The 22,135-nt window shown below is 38.4% G+C and overlaps 1 protein-coding gene across 13 annotated transcripts in view; it reads left to right on the plus strand.

The window, feature by feature from the left end:
• Positions 1-484: 484 nt before the first annotated feature.
• The window catches only part of GluClalpha (glycine receptor alpha 1), a 57,632-nt gene continuing 35,981 nt past the window's right edge, over positions 485-22,135 (plus strand). For all 13 annotated transcript variants that reach the window (XM_015170669.3, XM_032433542.2, XM_015170670.3 and 10 more), the window contains exon 1: positions 485-1,028. The gene's annotated coding sequence lies outside the window, so the exon portion shown is untranslated. The remainder of the gene's footprint in view (positions 1,029-22,135) is intronic.

Genomic DNA, 22,135 nt, shown 5'->3' on the forward strand with positions numbered 1-22,135 from the left:
CAGCGCCGTTGGCTATGAATTGCAAATGAAAGGCAATTCTCAAAATAGCCGTAGTTATGCGAAATTTTCGAGGCTGTGGCTGCTACAGCCGCGGCTGCTCCTAGTCGCTGCTACCGCTGATGCTGGTTGCTCTTAGCTTTTGCTCTTTGGCAATCTCGGCAGAACCTACCACAAAAATAAATCAAAACAAAAGCAGCGACGCTAGCAGCGGCTGCCGCAGCGACAGAGGCGTGTATTAGAACAGCAACAAAAAATATGCAAAGAGCACACGAAGATGTTGTCGCTGACACTACTGCTGCTGTTGTTGTTGTTGCAGTCGCTTTGCAGCATCCACAGGCCGACGGCGTCGGCGCTGGCATCGATTTTGCTCGCGCTCGCGAGGTCGTACTCTCTCACTCTCTATCACGCTATGTTCCTCTGCCGCAGCAGCAGCAGCGACTGTGGACGCGTTGGACTCGTTGGTCTCCGACTCTGCTCAGTTAGTCAGGTGCAGACAGTTGACGTGTACGGTTTGTGTAACGGCAGCGTGCAACAGCAACGTTACGAGAAAGCCAACAACAGAACAATTTCTAAGTTGCCTGCTAAACGCACACAAAGAACAACAACAACAATAACAACAACTGCAACAACAGCTATGCAAGCAAATACAACAACAGTGTGCGCCAGTGTAAATGTTAAAATGTGAAATACAAACAACAGCAGTTAACTAACAACTAAGAAGTAGCAACAGAAACAACAACAACAACAACAACAACAGCAACAACAACAACAACAGCAACAACAATAAAAGCACGTCAAGAGTCTCGCGCGCGTGTGAGTGTGCTAACGTGTGTGCGTGTGTGTGTGTGTGCATGCGTGCGTGTGTTTGCGTGAGTGTGTGCGAGAGAGAGCGCAGCGTGTCACATATCAGCAAAAAGAAAGAAAGCAAATAAGTTCAGTGGAGTTCGCGCAGCGCAGCAGCAGGAAAATTCGTTCGACAGCAGCACCATCAACGGCAGCAGAGAAGCCGGCAGCGACGCCAGCAGCAGGTAGGGCGCAGCATTAATTTTACAGCCAGAGCATAGACAAATGCCAGCAGCATACTCACCACACCCTGATCCTGCAGGAGACAGCGACAGCGACAGCGAAAGCAGCAGCAGAAACAGCAACAACAAGCAGCAGCTGCGCAAAGAGCACAACGCTCTCTTGTTTAATGCCAACTCTTTCTTATCTACTCTCTCTCTCTCTCTCTCTCGTTCTCTCTCTCTCTCACTCTTTCACTCTCTCAGCTGCTGCATGTGGAGTCTGTGCAAAGCAATTGGCATCCAAGTTGGGCCAAGTTTTTGGTTCAGTTGCCTTTTGTAATTTTTCGTAGCATACTTTTATGCTACTGATGCTGCTGCTGCTGGCTCAGCAATTTCTTAGCTGATGTCGCCGTCTATTGTCCCAGTGTGTGTATGTGTGTGTGCGCTAATTGTGTTGGCCAATTTTTGAGCGAAAATTGATACAATGTGCAAACAAAACTAAACAATTACGTGAATTGAAATTGAATTTGTTGAACAGCTGACCTTGCGGGGCTATTTGAGATAACGATAACAGCATGAAAAAGCCAAAGGCACAATTAGAGCAATGGGCGTCTGCTTGATGGGCAAAGCAAATAAAAATGTAGGATAGTGTGTCAGCAAGACACAGGCACACACACAAAGACACAGAGATTGGCATGCCATGTGCGGCATGTGTACGTGTAAATGACCGGAAACTGTGCTCAAGTGCCTAGGCAAGCCTCGACCGCCGCTATACCCCCGCTCCCCGCCTCATGCAGTTGAGGCTACTTGTCAGCTGTGCTCAGTTCTCTCCCCGATTTTATTTTTTTGCTGTCTTGGGGCAGCTCTTCAATTGTCAAATTGTTCTTGTTTATTGTTGCAATAGTTTTGTTGATGGACAGGTTTGAGCCTTGTGCCTGCTCCTTCTGTGTGCTTGTGTGTGCGAGTATGTGTGTCTTTTTCTCCACTCAGCTCGCCTTTCACTTGTTTTTAAAGTGATTTTCGCAGACGTAGCCGCTTTTATGGCGCTTTTCGTTGACGTTGACGTCGTCTCCGTTCGCACAAGCAAAACAAAACAATCAACACGGAAGTCTTTTTTCGTTGTTTGCTTGTTGTTATTCTCGTCATTTCTTTCTTTCTTTCATTTTTTATTTTATTGTTGTTATTGCGCTCAGCGTGTATGTGACTCACTCTCTGTGTGTGCGTGTGTGTGTGTGTGTAAATCAACGTGGCCTAGTGCGCTGCTTGAGGTTGACGTGCGCGGGCTTTTGTGTGTTTGCTTTTTTCTTTTTTATTTTATTCCACCGTTGCGACTTTTATGCACAAGTTGATTGTGAAGTGTTTTAGCTTTAGCAAGTTGATATTTAAGTTTTTTATACTTGCTACTTTGCTCCAATCTGCCACGTCTCCACCCCAACATCAGTTCCAGCTTCAGAGTTGCACAAGAAGTCCATAGCGAACTGAAATGCCACTTGCGGGCCATATTTTATAGCTGACTTTGCAAGCGGCGCTTGCTTTAAAAATATTAAACACGTTCTAAACGAAATGGTTCTAAGCCCTGGCCAAAAAATATTCTATTTAGATTTAGGTACATATATTGTATAGGAACTTCCAAATTCGCTCTAAATAAAAGTTGAGAACTGTTTTTACTGCTAAATAGTTGTTGAAAAGGGAGAAAAACTATTGAATAGATGCTATGTCATAAAATAAACATAAATACATAAATAAACATAAATACCAAATATTTGACAATGTAATCATATTACAAACTTTTAAAAGTGTATAAGCACTCAAACTTTAAAAAACTTCCGTATTTTGAAAATTTACTTTCTCAAAAATTATACAAAACTGATTCAGTGTCGGAATATTTCCTGTGCCTGAGATGCGTATAGAGGTAAGAGGTTCTAATTGAAAATTCCCTTGGGGATACCCTGAACCCGCGCTACAATCTCGTTTGTAACAACAAAGATAAATTTAAAAAAAAATTTCCTTCACAGGGTTTGAACTCGCAACTAACCGCATTACTTGCGGCCGTCTCTACTCAACAGCCACACCAGCCAAAAAAAAAAAATAAAAAATTAGTTCCTCGGTCGGGTCGGAGTCGCGACACACCGTACCACTTGCCAATGACTCTACTCAACAGCCACACCTATAATTCAGAATCATTGAGAAAACAACGAACTAAAATAGCAGCACAAAAAACAATACAATCGAATTCGAAGTAATCGCACATAAATGTATGTGTGTACATGTACACAGAAATTCTTCGAAAGTGCGTCGTGCGCAATACCGAAAAATATAACAAAAACCGATTTTAATGCAATTGCTGCAGTATACCTTTTTGTTCCATAGAATATTTGTGTGTTCTCAAAAAGTTGATTTTATTAAAATTGTGGCTTAAATTGGTTGACAATACATGTTGGGTTATTAACTTGATTTATAGCTCTGGGGTGGTAGCGGGGAGGTGGCGATATGTATAAAATAAAGATACTTGATATATATATATACTATTCTAGAGTAAACATATAACTTTTGCTGGCAATAGCTCTTATTATTTACCTAATTTGTTTAAAAAAACTGGATTTCGATATCGATTTTTATCGATTGTTTGGAAACGGAGTAAGTTATCGATTATGGGAAACAAAGTTGATCTACAGCTCTAGTTTCTAAGATGCTAGCGTATATACATACGGACAGACGGACATGGCTAGATCGACACGGCTGTTGATGCTGATCAAGAATATATATACTTTATGGAGTCGGAGATGCTTCCTTCTGCCTGTCACATACATTTTGCACAAAAATACATTTTTACCCATTTTCAATGGGTTCAGGGTATAAAAACGGAAATGTGGTCTTCGGTTTAAATCCCATGCGGACACAGGTTTTTTATAATGCTTATAATGTTAGCCCGTATCTAAGAAGCAAAGGGAACATAGTTAATACCGAGTATGGTTTAGATATCTTGAAATCCAAAACAGTTTCATACAACTTAATCTTCCACCGATCGTTCCTATGGCAGCTATATGATATGATAAGTAGTACGATGTAAATAGGATTATGCATAAATGAAGGAAACATAGTAAAACTTATAAATGCCGAGTTTGTTCAAGATATCTAAAAAAATATGGTTTTCATTATTATTACCTTCGGCGTTGTCGCTTTCAATTTTTCCCTAAGCAATTTTTCAACATTGTCAATTTTAAACGAAAGACATATGTTTTGCTTTCTTCGGTTAGGTTTGCAGATGAGACCGCGAAGACTGATCAACGCATCGCCGATCTTTATTTTTTGCAGAGGTGTCATCCTTGATCATAAATTTAAATTTGACTCTCATGTTAAGACCATGGCCAATAAGGACAAAATAGTTATGGATTTCATCAAGCGATGGTTTCAGGAGTTTGACGATCTGTACACGACAAAACCACTTTATTCTCATACCTTTGGTACGACCTGTTTTTTAGTATGCCTCATGTGTCTGGTCACTACAATATGCTATTTATCATGACAGAATTGAATCCGTTTGCTGTTTGCCCTTCATAGATTTAATTTGGCTCCTCGTGTGCGGTTGCCGCCATACTCCAGCAGACTTCTGATGATTAACCTTCCTTCTTAGATTAATCGTAGAACCATGCTGGGTATAATATTTATTCATAAATTAATTACTGGTGAAATCGACTCTTCTGCGTCTCTATGTGGTATAAAGTCTTTTATTCTAAACTATTAAGTAAGTAGATAGTCAGATTTATTTGTAAGTGTAGTTTTCCACATACTCGAAGCTTGTATCGTTTTCTTTTTTTTTCATATTTACTTTGCATTTCGTTTCGTTGCATCGGTATTCGCGTTAAACAATAAACAAAAACCATCTTTATTTTTGACCGATCGTTCCTACGGGATCTATATGATATAGTGATTCCATGTTGAAAGGATATTGCATTTTTGTAAGAAGAATAGTACAACTAATACATGACGAGTTTGATCAAGATATCTTAATAAACTAAAAAGTTTTTCATACAAGAAACTACTTTTCGCCCGATCGTTCGTGGTTCGATCCAGAGAGACGAATGCAAAGATTCATGACGATAGCTTTATACAAACATTGATCAAGAACATATACACGTTATGGGGTCGGAGATGTCTCCTTCTATATGTTTCGAGACAAAATTACAATGCATATTGTATACAAAATGGAAACAACTGTCTACATTGAAGACTTCATAATTTTATGTATCGCTTATTTGGTATAACTATCATAAAACAATCTGGTATATTAAAATGTATTATTAAACCTTAATATTTAATTGTAAAGTTTATTTGATCAATATTAGAGCCAACTGAACAATGCTTTAAATTGACACTTAATAAAAAATACAATAGAGCTTGCATTAAAAATTATCATTGATTATTGAGCGGACGTTTTTTTCAAGAAATACAAGCCGCAGAAACCACTTCAACGTTACTGTGGCAGTTCGAAATACTGGCAGCTTTTGATTCAATTTTAAATGAGCACATAATTATATTGCTCATACGCCACGTAGCGTGGCTTTTGAATTCAATTTAAAATGCAAGGGAAATCGACAAATGGCATCAATTGCATTTGGCAGGATGAAAGCCAAATGAAAGAGGAGCCACTGAACTTTGTCTCTGGTGAAAAATAAAGGAAAACAACAAGTGAAGTGAATTGGGTGGCAACAATCTACAATTTTATAAAAACTCTCCGCTATTAATGTTGAGATACTTAAGCCAGCTGCAGATACAGATACAAATATACAGATACTTGGTGCTGCTTGCAGACAAAAGCAAAAGGCAATTATAGAAATATACAGGCGAGCAGCAACAAATAATAAAGGCAAGTTGCCATAGACAATCACAACAGCAACAGCAACAACAACAACAACAACAAATTTTGTTGGCGTCGCCGCCAACGACAAGTAGCTGGAAAAGTTCTGCAACGTTTTTCGCATATTAAACAAACTTCAAGTTTCCAGCGCCAGCGCCGACGGTCACAGCGACAGAAGCAGCGGCAGAGGCAGAGGCAGCGACAGAGGCAGCAGCCTCTTTATTTATTTGATTGCCCGCACAGCCAATGCTCAAATTACCCCCAGGGAGCGAGGCGTGCCACAGGCGGAGCACGAAAAAAAGAGAAAAAGAAATAATAGTCGCAGTCGGCAATGGGCATAAATGTAATTAATAAGGCAAATTAATGCAAACAATAATACAAATTCATTTTCATGCACAAATGAAACTAAATTACAACAACGTGCGCTTTCAACAACAAACAAATACATTCCCTCCAGTAAAACCGCCGACCGCATCAGAAATAGACTTACACATTATGTGGGATTTTGAATTAGTTTCACTTCTGTTCAAGTATATCATTGATAAATAACACCTAACTCTAGTAAAATAAAAAAATAATTAGAAAAACAAACCTTTAATTATTAATGTGCGAACTTTGTAAAAATATTTTTGGAGCCTCGGGCGAGTGCCGTGCTTGGTTTAATATCCGAGCCGTGGGCTAAAATAGACAATGTTAATATATACATATATGTTAGAATTGTAGTTTGCACAAATTCATAATTATAAAAAACTCTAATAATAATTTTATTAGTAATAATAAAAATAATAATTATATTATATTCAAAAAAATTGTAATGTTAATCATAACACTAAAATCAAAAATAATATTCCTAATAATACATAATATGTATGTCAGTCCCGTAAAGCGCCCAACCTTAAATTAAATTAAATAAATTCTATATACACTTTTTAAATAGGGGCAAAAAACTAAATACCATAGAAGGATAGAATCTTAACCTAACAGAGCGTGATTCGTTTTTTGAATACATGCTAATTTATTTAGTTTGTCTTATTAAAATAACGAACATTTGTATTAAATTTTTTTTAAATTTGTAAGAAAATACTTAAGCAAAGTTGACCACCTAGGAAAATACGAAATCTTCGATTATTGTCAATCTGAATATTTACTGTGTCTATAGCAGTTTCGACAAGATGTAACCATAAGTATATCTATAGCATTTTAAATTGGACACAAAGTGTGACCATAAACTGATTCAATTGCATTTTTGAGAAATTATGAACTTTAACTTTTTGTATAGCATTTTAAATCAAGTGTGACCATAAACTGTTTCTTTGGCATTTTAGACAATGTGGTTGTATCTTTCTTTTTTAAAATCCTGTAAGACGCGTCTCGAAACATTTTACTTATATTAGACGAGTTGGGGTAAGGATGAGGGAAAAAGAGATCTTGACGGTAAAAATACGCAGGTTCTCAAGAAAAAAGTTGTAGTTTATTGTACTTATTGTATATTGTACTTGTACGGGGTCATATTAATTTAATGTATTCGAATACCAGATAAATCATCTAAATTTGAGCGTCAAAAAAAAAAATAAATATAATTCCAGTAAACTATCTGAGGCACTTTAGGGCACGAGTTCAGAAATATTCTGATAATTGTAATTATCTGTCAGTAAGAATAATAATTTTACTACACCGATATTGCGATTTTTCCACTTTTCAATTGAATATATCGAATACTTCACATGATAGTTATTTAACGTGTTGCCAACTAGTTGATCAAATGTGTTATGCCGGCCATCGTATTAGTGCATAATATATGTACACTAATAAGCACAGGCCAGACACACGCGCACACACACAAAATATATACACACAAAAAAGAAAGGAAAATAAAACAACAACACACAAACACATCGACAACTAAACAGTTCGTTGAGCAGAAAAACGGGGAAATCTACTTAATCACGTTTAATTAAGGTGAGTTTATAAGTAGCTGAGTGCACGTATGTGTGTGCGTGTGTCTGTGTAACTACTTTTTTGCGAATTGCTTTTATTGCTTTTATGCAGAGCTAAAGACACAAAAGAGCTCGCCAGGTAATCGCCGAGCCTGGGCCGTGGCTCGGGTTCGGGTTCGGGTTCAGGGCCCCACCATAAACCAAACAGCTTTCATGTGCACATAAATGCAAATTAGGGTTAAATGTTGATGTGTTGATGTGTTGACTGTGTGTGTATGTATGGGCGCTTGTGTGTGTCGTGTGCAGCACTGCGGATTATAATAATAAGCAAGTGCTTAACATAAATGGATTTATTGGCTGCACATTCATCAAGAGTCAAATGTTGGCACTCTGTTTGCATTAGACGCTTAGTTGGGCATTTCAGTTGATGCGCCGCGGCTCTCTATAATATTATAATGCACTCGGAATGGGCGCTGTTGTTGTTATTTCTGGTCAACCATTTAGACACGGCTTGTTGCTCTCTCTCTCTCTTCCTCTCACTCTCGCTCCTCCGATTGTAATTTCCATTTAGTCCGTTTTCTCATCTCTGGGAAGCAAATGATCCCAGGACGTTAGAACTGCTGGCTTCTTGCTATTTGGCTCGGCGGCATTTTCCTTCTCCCATGGGAGCAGATGATCCATGGCAGCGATTAGGGTTTGCCTCTTGCGATTCAGCTTTGCTTCCGCCTCCTTTTCCCAGGTGCTGCGCAACAGCAATTCACGCACGGCATTCAGCTCGATGCGATGAATATCTGTTAGATCCGTTTCCGGAAAGATCTTTATTAGACGGGTTTCCCTTGACATGGCTATGTTTCTCTACTGCATGTCAAATATAACTATAATGAGTTGAAGACACGAAATAATATTTTTAACTTACAGCTAACGCTTGCTAAATGTTGAAAGGCTTTGATATAATTGCTCTTATAGAAATTAATTTTCAAAGCCTACTATTAAGACTATTAAATTCTCGTTTTTTTATAGCAAGTATCTGAAAGGCATTTTATATTGATTTTTATACCCTGAACCCATTAAAAATGGGTATAAGGGTATATTGTATTTGTGCAAAATCCAAATGTATATAACAGGCAGAAGGAAGCATCTCCGACCCCATAAAGTATATATATTCTAGATCAGCACCAATACCGGAGTCGATCTAGCCATGTCCGTCTGTCTGTCCGTCCCTATGTATGAACTCAAGGATCCCAGAACCTATGAGAGCTAGAGACTTGAAATTTTAGATGTAGATGCTCCTAGTTCCCGCGCAGATCGAGCAATAATCGATAAATTACTCCGTTTTCAAGCAAACGTTATCGATATCCTGTTTTTTGGGAAATTTTGGTAAATAATAAGAGCTAGAGTCACCATACTTGACATATAGCTTCTAAAATAAAATATATATATGCATTTGATGTTGGAAGAAGAGGGTTCAGGGTATCCCATAGTCGGGAGCTCCCGACTAGAACCTCTTACTTGTTTTATTTTTTATTTATTTAATAATTAAAATTAAATATATTGTAATAAGATTATCCAAAACAAGACTCCAAGACTACACTTTGTTTTTCGATAACCTCATTTTTGCTGCACAACTTTTGTGGACAGTTTTGAAATCTTCTTGATTGTGTTTCTTAGATATGGAAATCTCAATTAGGTTCTATACACAAACAGCTTTTTCTCTGAAATCTTTAATCATTCGATTACCTTTAAAGTTACTTGTTTTTCGCGACCATGTTCTGTATCGATAATTGGATTTACCGCATTTTCTCTGAGCTCCTTAGGCAATCCCGCAGCTTAATTATGCTGCATTTTCCTCTACAATCTAACTACTTATCATCATACAGTAATATTTTGCGCCAAGGTTTTCTTTTCTTTTTATCATTTACTCGTTGCCATGCTTTTTTTTTCCTCCTTCTCTTTCATTCCTATTCGCTGCTTATTAATTGTGTGTCGTTGTCATAATTGTCACACATGCGCCATCTCTCATTATTGCGCCACACGAAATGAGCTTGGGAACTGAACTGAGAAACCTTCTCCCCACTTGGTTAATTGAAAAGTCATGATGGTCCTCATCATTAGCAGAAGCTTCGTGACTTATGCCGTGCCACAGCTGCCCCAAACGCCGCATCGCATTTATGTAATCGATGCATGTCAAACAGCAAGCACAGCAACTGAATGGCTTATGTATGTGGGTGTGTGTTTCTGACACATGTGCTGGAAAAAACGAAACGAACAGCGGAACGAAACATTAAGAGAAGAGTAGCAAGGCAAAGGGAAAGAGGAAGCTATGCAATGTGGCAGCTAAAGCGAGGCACAAAAAGCTATCTAGTTGTAAGCTCGTTGATTTCAATTTCTGAATGTGAAATGCAGGCACATTTGCATATTGCACATACGCCATGTGCCACAGGCCTCAGCACGTATTTGGCAAATGAAAACAACACGAAAAAAATGCTTTCTAATTAAGCGCCAGCAAAAATTAGAAAACAAAAAACAGCTGACACGTGCCTGTATGTTGGTATTGGGTTTTTTGTGGCTTCTACTCTGCGCTCTTCTCAAACCTTTAACTATTTTAGAAATGCCTGGGTTTGCGTTTTATTGCATCAACAAAAATACGAGAGGTTTTTAGTTTTGTCGCTAGCTAAAAAGTACATAAATTTCAAATAAGTCACGTTTCCGGCTTTGTAGCAGTAGCTCCACCCTACCCCACACACGCTGCCTACAAATTGTGCTTTGTTGTGGCGTCTGCGGGCAGCGAAACATAAAAAATAAGTTTATAAAAATAGTCAAACCAAAGCCACGGACTATAGCGAACAAAATGCCAAAATGAGTGTTGAATAAAAACAGACCGAATGAAAAAAAAAAAACAAAAAACAAGAATGAACGCTTAAGTAGCAGGGGTCGAAAGTTGCGGAGCTTGGGTTCGGGTGGCCTCTCTGTATTCAGAAAGTTTTTGATTTCTAAAGTTGTACAGTTCAAGTTGTTTGGGGAACTGTGATATTTTCGCCGTACCTTTTAAGCTGATTTGCAGATTATTATCAACAGCAGCAGCAGCAGTGGTAGTGGCAACAACAATTCTTCGAGAGTCGTTAAAAATAATGTACTACATAAATACTCTTTCACTTGTCGCTTCTGGGGCCGAGAATGAACAGGCATATTTCAAGTGGTGCCATCTGTTGTTGTAGTTACTTGAAAATAAATACATGGGACAGGAAACTCGAATTTCATTAACTTTCATTACTTTAACGACATTGTAAAATGCCAAAATATATGCTATATTTATTATTTTTCCTCTTGACAAAAGAAAGGGGTCTTTTGAAAGCCGTACCATCTGGTTTTGTCATTAATTTAAATACTGTAGACGAACCCAATTAAAAATATAGATAACGAAACTCAATTAATTTTATGATAATATTTTTAGCAAAGCTCATCAGAAGCTTCATTTCGTGATTAATTTTTTTATAGACAAGTATACTAAATCATGTTATGTACTATGGAAATACTTATCTTATCATTGCCTTATCGCAAACGAATTAAACTATTAAATGATAACCTTAATATATCACAATATATTTATATTTTCGACAACTATCTCTTAGTCTGCATACTCTGTATACCCTAGAATCTAGAACCTATCTGCACACCTGGCCATTCACCTAGCATGAGCAACAACAGCAGACAACTGACAGCTTATTTTTATTCACCGCATTTTTATTCCACCATTTCACAGAGTTTATTGTGCTGCCCACTCGTTGCCGCGGCATACACAAACACAAAAACACACACACACCAACACCCTTACAGTTTTTCGGATTTATTATACGCGCTTTATGTGCATATTTTTATGCATGCTCTCCAGTCGGGTATCATAATTTAGTCACGAAAATTGTGATGCGCCACTGAAACCATAAAATAAAGTAAATTATTTTTATTTTTATATATCTTATGGGGTGTCAAGACCTTAAGTGATGCTGAAACTTGTTGTGCACAGGTCCAACTAGTTTATCATCGGACAACTTTATTATGCTGTCACAAGCATATTTGTTTCATTAAGAGCGGTCTTTTGTTTTTTAAACTTCTCTCAACTAACTAAGTCTTAGTTTAGCTTCAAAAGACTTTTGTTTCCTGAGCTTACTTCTCTCTAATTCGGCATAGCTGACTTTCTGAAGTCCTTTCACTTCGGTAAAGGCATTTAAACTTCGCCAATGCTTGCAACTAGTCCTGTCTTATTATGCTACAAAAAAATAGCGCTGTTACATAGCATTCGCTGTTCGCCATTTGCTTTGCATTTTTACGACTCGAATTTGTCGTCTGCTGCTGTTTGCTTCGCCTGAAGTTTAATTGAATAAGTTGTAAGCGGATTTTACTGCAAGCCACGCGCCTGGCAGCTGTTGCTGCAGCTGCTACTGCTGCCGCTGTGTCACACGGCGTATGTGCAATGCTTAATTGAAATTCGCAAACGGCGGGCAGCATGCAGCGTCTAGCTTGATTTTTGAATAGCAAATGACAACAACACGAACATCAACAACAACAGGGAGGTGTTGCAATTTGATTGCATCCCTAAGCGAGATTTGCATTCATAATGCGCATTCATGAAAACATCATGAGCCGAGCACAGCAAGCTGAGCATAATTGGCGGTCAGCTATTGGATTAGCGCAGAGTCCACATAAATATTTCAATTTCATTTACAATTTGGTATTTTGTTATGATATGAACAAAATGGGGACATGCCCTCCAATGAGATTTTATAAATTCTGGTACGTTTCCAAACTGCAAACGAATTGATTTTATAATTCTTTTTTCTTTTTAAAACGAAAAGATTTCTGAATATTTCACTGGATATCTATTAAAAGCTTTTTTGGAATAATTTAAGAATTCTGTAGTATGTTGAGCACCTTTTTTGTTGTCCACTTCTTTATTTCCCTCTTCCATGGCGTGACCATTTCCTGCGCACTAGCCCTGTCGGAGTGGAGCCTCAAGTAGATCGTAATAACTGTCCAGTGTGCGCAACGCCAATTGCAATGATGTGCACAGGAAGCCGGCCATTTCCATATACTGCTGGCTGCTGGCAGCCCTTGGGTGACTTTCCCATTTTTTTCTACCTTTCTTTTTTTTTTGTAATATTAAAAATCAAGCATTTGCCTTTGTGCGTTGCCTACCTTTGGGCGCTGCACGTGCTGCAGCTGCTTCTGGCATACTCAAGCACTTACACACACCCACACAGTGGCACGCACGTCGAAATGTAATTTCATGGCACACAAGTTTTTAATTAAATCTCATGGCAGACGATGCAGCCGAAGCAGCAGCCGAAGCAAAGGCAGCGGCAGCAACAGCGGCAGCCTTTTAACATGCAATCAACAAACCACTCTGGCGTGCATATAGGGCAGCTATACAAGTGCATATGTATGGCTATAAGTTTATGTATATATATATATATATAATATACACATACAAATGGCACACAAAACTGCAGTCTTAATGCGTTTTTCAAGTGCCAGCCAAGCAGTAGCAACAGCAGCAGCAGCAGCAGCGGAAACAGCTGGCGAGGCGGCCATTTTGCAGGCAGGCAACGATCCACATCCGCAACCGGACAAACCATTGGGCTTCAACTGAAGCTAGCCCGCCTACGCATAGCTGTCCCAGAACCTCCTACCCCCTCCCCCACGCTCTTTGGCATACTCCAGCGGCAATCATCGTCACATAATTTTATTAAGCTCTTAGCCAGACAGCGCCCATAAACCGGGCAGGTCTGGAGTTCCTGATGCTCCTACTGCTTCCGTTCCCGACCCCACTACTCCTGCTACTTTTTTCTGTTTGCGGTTCGTTGACTGCTGCAACATGTTATTGCTGTTATTGTTGCTTAACAACATTGCAAGTGGAGCCAAGCACTGAATCACTTCATTTGTGACATGCTCTTCAAGTTTTTATATGTATCAATTATATGTTTTTATTTAATGGTCAAGCCAGTTGGGCCCAGTTGCCTGTGATATTAAACGAAATGGACAGATTACACAAGAAAATCGGCAAAAGAATAAAATAAATATTTCATACTAAAACCTCGTTTTTGATTGAATTCTCCCATGACAGAATTTTGATTAGAATTCTTTAATGAGAATAATTTGTTTTTTATTTATATTGCTATAAAGAAAAGAAGTATTCTTATTTTCTTGGGGATTACTTTTTTAAATGGCTTAAAATATGGTTTTAAAGGAACTATCAAATCTATAAAGCTAGCATTTTAAAAATTTAAATGAATGCTAAGATATATATTTTTATTGTTAAAAAGCATAATTAATAATGATGAAGCAATATTTATTTGGAATTTTATTCATTTGGCCCTAAGCGCTGGATATACTGTCGCAGTATTTTATTTTCGATCTCCTGTGGATGCATTATGCAACTAATTTTGTTAATTAAGGTATTTTTCTTACCCTTGCTACATGGCACTTTTTAGCGACCGCGTGTGCGATATCTATTTATACATATATATTTATATATCTACTTGCAATATTGTGTTACCAGGGGTCTAAGTGAGACTCGGTGTGACGTGTTTGTGTGTGAACAAAGCAAAAATGATATTTAGATGAATATCGAGTAATACAATAATAATGAACATTTCTCTTTAAAATATTTCTTTATGCCCAAGATAGTCTTTATGCCCCGCCGTCATTAAATTTGTATAGAGTATTTGCGCTGCAGGACATTATATAGAAAATAATATTCTCTCGTTTTAATTAAGCACTTGGATGATTGGCAGTTGACTTGCAGCTTTCAAGCTTACTGTCGCTCAACTAAATTGCATTTAAGGCGGCTGCCTAGATCAGACTCAAGGCCGTGTAGTGGAGGGGAGATGGCGGCGAGGGGCCAAGCTCGTCGCTTGCATCTCTGATATTTATTTCATTAGCCGTGGCTGTCGTCTGTATTTGCTGGCAAATCAAACAAAAAATGCTTGTCAAGCTGCCTGCCAAAGACACTTTGACTTTGTTTATGGTAAACAGACAACAAGCGATATGGCCTTCGGGCGTGTCTTGGGCGTGGGCGTGGACGTGGTACACACAAAAACACCCACACGCACACGTATGAGTCTGCTATAGCTAATGCAATGCGCCGCTGGCCTTGTGTTACTGCTATTGTTGTTGTTGTTGTTGTCGTTGTTGGCTGTAGTTCTTAGACAGGCGACAGCCGCTGTCTGTAGCTCTGTCGCACTGTCTGTCTGCGGTATACATTACCCACATACTGACACACACAACGCATACCCGCAAACACACACACATACACAGACGCTGGCATTATTGAGGCGCCCTGGCGGGACGTTCGAGGTGCGGTTTGCTGTAGCGCAACAAGTTATGCAGCCGCAATTAGTTGGCTCGTCCCTCCACAAAATTTCTTGGCACTAATGCCAAAACCCAAGCCACACAGTCGACGACAACAACAACAGCAACAGCAAAAACAACGTTTGAAATCGACAACGCCGTCGGCAGATTCGTGTGTGGTGTACGCGGCGTATGCGTTATGCAATTTGAAGCGCGTCCGCCGCCACCACCCCCAGGCAAACACACTCGATTTAATGATATTTATGTATAACACACATTGAATACCTATCGAATGCCAGCGCTGGGTATAAGCAATGAATAAGTCAATTTGTCGCCAATCAATTAAATTAGACAACTTATGAAGTTTAAGAAATTATTTTTAGTAGAAAATATAAAGGTAAGCTTTTCATTCAGATATTTCTGAGTTATGTTATGTAAAGATAAAGAATCATATTTGTTGAGCTCGTTCTTCTGTAAGAGTGAAAAATTCATGACTATAATTTAAAAAACCTTCTTGAGCTGTTGGAAGTCTCTTTGAAACACAAAAACCTGTTTGAAAAATCTTAGAATTTTTATTTATCCGCAAATTGTATAAGTCATTTATACGATAGACTGCAGAACTTTTGTTTATACTCATTTTCAAATAATAATAATAAACATTGCATATATGTATATATATTTTATATATTTTGTGTTACATTATTAGGTTTTAAGAAAGAGTCTTGGTCTGCGAATTTTTGTATTTTAATTTAAATATAATATTTATACTACAATTTTTATATTTGTGTCTTTATATTTGACTCTATTAGACAAAGTAGCTCGTGCATGTCAGAAAATTTGCACATGTGCTGTTAAATATTCATATACATTAAAGATGACCTTTAAAAGTGGCTACAACAACGTGTGCGAAAAATTTTGATTGCATTCATTATGCATTATATATATATAAGTATAAAGCAAAATTTGTGAAGAGCATTTTATATAAGAAATATAAATATAAATAAATATATATATATGTGCTTATATTTGCCTCTATATTTGACCTTTTTCACTAGTTGTGTGCTGGTGAACGTGTGTCCAGCAAATTTATGTGGCAATTAACAACACTCTCTGGACACAAAAGCAACGAACCCAAAAAAATATTCATTAAAATTTTCCATTGTTTGGTCCGAGCAGATTTTTGTGGCTTATCGCCAGTGCAATGTGTGTGCATGTGTGTGTGTAAGGTCTCCTGTGTAAATTTAGAAATTTATAGTTATTTAAAAATTCAGACAAGACGCATACACATGAGTGTGGCACTTTTGTAGCCAAATATGAATAAATTATCGGTCTATTGTTTGCTGCTTGAAACGTAACCAGAAATTGCCCAGTGCCCAGCAGAGGAGTTTAAGCCAAGACTTTGGCCATAAGCAACAAGGATATGGAGACACACAAAAATACACAGACACACATTATACAAAGGGATAAACTGGTAGTTGTTACGGGCGAAGCATTGTCTTAGCCACCCAACGCCCACACTCGACTGAAATGCCAACCCTTGCAGATGCTGTTGACATGGCTTTTGTCATTTTCTGGCTACGGACAGGCGAACAAAGCCAAAACTCGGAAAGGAAGTGCCCCAGGGAGAGCAGTGGGTGGAGCAAGCAGCCGTGGGGCTGGATTGGGATTAAGGTAAGGGGCCAGCAGTATGTGGACTTTGGACGTGAGCAAACTTTGAATACAGTTGGCACCGTGTTGTTTATGTTGTATCAAATTTAAAACACAGATAAAGCGAGACACCGACTGATAGAGCAAAAGGGGTAGGGGAGAAAGAGAGAGAGAGAGAGAGAGAGAGAGAGAGAGAAAGAGACGGTAAGGGATAGAGCGGAAGATCTGGGCTCATTTAATTACATTTATATGCAATTGCCAAATTATTATCGCAAATATTTTCACACCTATTTTTAGCACTTACATTTGTTGAATTCAATGGATTTTACAAGTGCTTTAAAGCAATAACTAAAATTGTATTTTCATACGGCATGAAATAAATTGTTTGCAATTTTAAAATTAATTTAAAGAGAAAGAATAACCTTCATATGCATGTAATTTTCTAAAGGCAGGCGAAAATACGTTTGTTGATATTTATAACTATTTCAAAATTCAGTTCGCTTTAACAATAATCATTGCTATTTTATACATAAGTATTAAACATTTGTTTATTATATATATTTTATCAGTGTAATAAATAATAATAATAATCACATGTTGTTTATATAAAAAAATTAATTTATATTGTAAATTTAATTTGTTTATTGCAAGCATAAAACTATAATTAATTATTTGTGTTAAATATGAATTTATTTTTATTATTTTTTATTATATTATTTTGTTTAAGCTATTTGAATAATTCAAAGAGATTTATATTTGTTTATTATATTAATGCTTTTAGCATTTATAAAACAATTTACTACGAATTGTTAATTAATTCATGTCGAATATTTTATTAATCATCTGCAAGTTTTTGTTAGCACAATCAACTCAATGGCTGCTACGAATTATATAAAACAACTTTAAGTACAACTAAAGCCAAGTTGAGCACTTCAGTTGGCCAACACGATTGTTGCCGTTGTTGTTGTCCAACAAAAGTTGTCGAAAACAAATGCAGCATTTCAATTAAGTTGCCCTGGCAGCTAGCTGAAGTTGAAGATTGAACGCTCCAGCGGGAGCTGTGGCAATGCCCAAATATGCGAAGCCGGAGCCAAGCATTCGCCGGGCCAACTTAGCTCAACAAAGTTGAAATAGCTAGCCAAATGGCTGGCATTGCTCATACGCCCCACCCCTGGTCTCCTCCAGTCCCGACCAAGCACCCAGCCCCGAAAAGGTGGCGCAGCAAAGTGCTCAAGCAAATGGGCAAATCGTTAACGTGGAGCCAACTCACTCAATGTATGCGATTTTATGGCTGTTCCGGCTGTACCGGGCTCAACTGTTGGCTGACTCGCTTGCTGGCTGGCTGGCTGGCTGGCTGACTGGCTGACTTGGCTGCAAGAGGGGTTGTCTGCTCAGAGGTCGCATCGCATTTCGGTTTCATTGTCAATTGACACTATTGCAGCTGCACTCAGCGCTGGTCAAATTGCGGCAACGACCACGTTGCCACAGCCGTGCCTCTTGTGGCATTCGTGTGTAGCGAGCGAGCGCTCGCTCCCGCGCCCATTTGTTTTATGGCCCAGTGGCAGCTGCTTATTGCAGTCGCTTTGCTTCAATGTGGCTACGTGTACCGTCACCCAATACGCTTTACCACTTTGTTTACTGGCCAACTTTCAAGAGCTGCTGCAAATTGAAATTGTTGCAACTTTCGTGGCTTGCCCCAGTCACTTGCCACACAGCTGCGACTACAGTTTGCGCAGACTTGTGGCTCTGCACTTCTGCTAATTAATTGGCATAGGAAATTGATATCAGCTTTATTGTATTTGGCCTTGATTAATGAATAATCGTCTGACTGACTGACTGACTGACTGATGGACAAAGAAACTGACGGACTGACGACGACTGCTTGACTGGCAGGTGCGTTGGCTCAAAAGTAAACTTTACTTCAAAGCTCGCAAAATGGGCAAAAAGAGAATAACGACAACAACAAAAAGTTGCCGTTTTTAGCTTCATTAATCATTTAAGCGGGTCGCACAGGTTGACACGGCAAAAACAAACGACACAAACAGGAACGGGGGTGGGTGTGTGTGGGCCAGGGCAAACGGCATCAAAACTTTACCCGGCCACGTTATTAATTACACAAATGGAATGGCCTGGTCGCAGCCAACTGGGCAAATATGCAAGTCAATATCAAGTAAAATAAACAGCAAAATAAATAAGCGAAAAGGCTTAAATAAAATAAATAAATAATAAGCAAATTACTTAACAAGAGCGCGCGCGTCGGAAGTGCACGACAAGCAGATATCTTGAACCCATTTTCAGAGCATAAATGTAATATGGCTTTAATATGTTTATTGTATGACTAGCTGGTATAGTCCGCCCCTGCACGTGGCACGTATAAAATAAATGTTCTCAAAAAGCTTTGAAATTGATTTTGCAACTGATCGCACGGGAAACAAACAACTTTCATACAAACGTTTTCCGCCAATTTACCACTTCTGCGGGGGAATTTTTTCGAATCGTTGAAACATGTATTCATTAAGCTTTTATGTAGAGCTTTGAAAATAATTTTGAAAGCAAAACGGAAAAAATTAAAACCGTTCAAAAAATCTTTGAATTGCTCTTTTTACCGCGAATGCTTTGATTCTGCAAAAATGTAAAAATAAAATTGTTCTTATGGATCCATGGAAAAGAATTTAAGTGCGCAACGTCACCCACCAAATCTTTGACACCCATTTCCACCAAGATTTTCCAAAAAGTGCGAAACACCCCTCAAATGAATTTGAGCAAATATCTTTGAAAAGGAGTTGAGGCCGATCAGATGGTAAACAAAAAAATTTCATACAAACGCAATTTCGCAATTTTTGCATACTTGCGGGTGGAATTTACCGAAACCCCGTCTGAACGTGCACTTTCATTACAGACGGTAACCATAAGCTGATAACCAATCAGTCAGCCAGTCAGTCAGTCATGACAAACAGTTTTATATATAGAGATATATGTCTGATTAATGATAAAGTAACATATGATGGTACACTCAGTTCACAATACTTGGTATGAGCAGATCATGCGACAATTAGTTATTGAATGCGTTTTAGACGCAATCTACGACAGTTCCTTGATAATTTCACCACGGCAAATATATATCTGACTTTCAACCGACATGGACAACTTTTTCATTCCGCCCACTCTGGCCACTTTCTGAGTGAACCAATGCTATTTAACCTACGCGTTACATCTCCTCTTTATGTGAATATGACAACCAAAAATATGCACACGATGCGTGAAATATTCTGTATCTGTATGTACTCAAAATAATCATATATCCCAAATCTGTTGCCTCTTCCTCGGATTAGCTCCAAACTATGGTCAATGAGGCGCTTCCATACAAAGAAAACATGCAGACGGATAGATAGTGGGACAACTCTATATTGACTGCTTCAGCCTGCAACAAACTTTCGCACAAAATCTTTAGGTACATTTTACGCATTTCACAATCCGTTCAGGGTGAGAATCAGAACTGATTCTGTGAACACAGAATGGAGTAATACGTGCACATATACGTATATTTATTGCATGCACTACAGAAAGTTGACTTTCAAACAATTTTCGTGCTATTTGTAGCTCTTAGAGCTCTCATTTTTTTAAAAAATATATATTTTTATTTATATACCATGTATTTAATATATTTTTTCTTTGTTGCTTACATGAATGTTAATTTGGCTTGCAACAAATCGGCCTATGGCATTTTCAATAACGAATTTTTGAGGGAAACCTTTGCAACATTAAAGCCAGCAGCTTAAATAAAAAATTCTTCAATTAAGGCATTTACTTTTATTGGTGAACAAGGTGAAAGATGAGAGGGAGCATGCACAAAAATATTATTAACTAAGTAAATAAAATTTGTTAATGGATAAATGAGGTTTACGACTCGTGCCGGGACTTGTAAGGCTTCTGTGCGTATTTATAAATATGCATATTATATATACTTTAAAAAAATAATTTCAACTCTCAATTGACTATAAAAATCCATAGAAAAATACTTGTAAATTGTTGACGGTTTTGACAAAAGCCCTATGACATAAATACCACAACAGATTATAGGTTAATACTGCGCTTTTTACTTCCCCATTGGTTATCATATTTGTAAATCAATTAAAAGCAATCAGGCTGTCAGAAATACCAGGCAATTTATTCGATATGTTTTCTATGTCATTTCAATAAACTGAAATGTAAATGAAACGTCAAATGTATTTTTGTAGAAAAGAAAAACAAAACAAAAAAAGATAATTATAGGAGCCAACCTTTAATACAATTACAACATTGAAAGCTATTACAATGCTCGAGACAACAAAATGCACTTTCCCATTGCTGTGTAGGGCCTAACCATTGGCATTAGCCAACACTAAAGCACTGTCACACACACAATTTTGGGCAATTATTTATTTTGCCTACAGTCCGGTACGCTGGCAGCTTATCTTGACAGCCATTAAATAGCCGCAGAGCGCCAGGAATTTGTGATATACATATATATATATATATTGGTGTCTTTGTGTGCCAGCGTGCGTGTGTGCATTTCTGGCACGCTTTGTGGCAATTTTGGGGAGAGCGTGACCAGATCCTTTTATACAGAACTAGCTGACCACATGCAAGCGCCCGCTTATCGCACTTATCACGCGAGTTATTTGCTTTTGCTCTTTGCCGGCAAAATGTGTATAATTTTTATCGCCAGCCTGCTTGGGCTAGTAGTATAGTTTATTCACCAAACACGACGACCGACAGCCATCTAGGTAAAGTAACAGGCTGGCAATTTGTTATGGGCATCGAACGGCCATCTATTTTGTGAGTCTATTTTTTTGGGCGAGGGGGGCGACTCGATTTTCATGTGAGCTAAATTTGATATAACGTCGAGATTCGCTTGGTGTGTCACTAAAAATAGCACGAACATAGACATAGAGAAACACACAGGCACAGACACACCCACACACATACACGGTCTATTACACGCGCCATGATAGATGATTTTCCTCTTTGGGGCTAATAATAGCGCGGAAAATCAGCCCCCCCTCCACTGCTCCACGTACCGCAGGCGCCCTGTCGCTCCATTTCCAACGCCACTTTCATTAAAATTTTTGCCTAGACGCAAACATTGTATTGACATTTCAATTAATTAAGAGCCTGGAAACATCGTTCGTTGCAAGCTTTGACCTTTGGCTCTGACTGATGTTACAGCCCAGCCGGAGAGATGGGCGAGATGCATTCCAAGCGTTGACAAAACCAAACACCCAAACAGAAGCTATTCCCCAACATTATTATGTACATTTATTTTAACCCCCAAATACCTCGATAAATACGAAAAATTGTTTAGA

This window comes from Drosophila virilis, chromosome 2, assembly GCF_030788295.1.
Source record: "Drosophila virilis strain 15010-1051.87 chromosome 2, Dvir_AGI_RSII-ME, whole genome shotgun sequence".
In the NCBI taxonomy this organism is placed as follows: Eukaryota; Metazoa; Arthropoda; class Insecta; order Diptera; family Drosophilidae; genus Drosophila; species Drosophila virilis.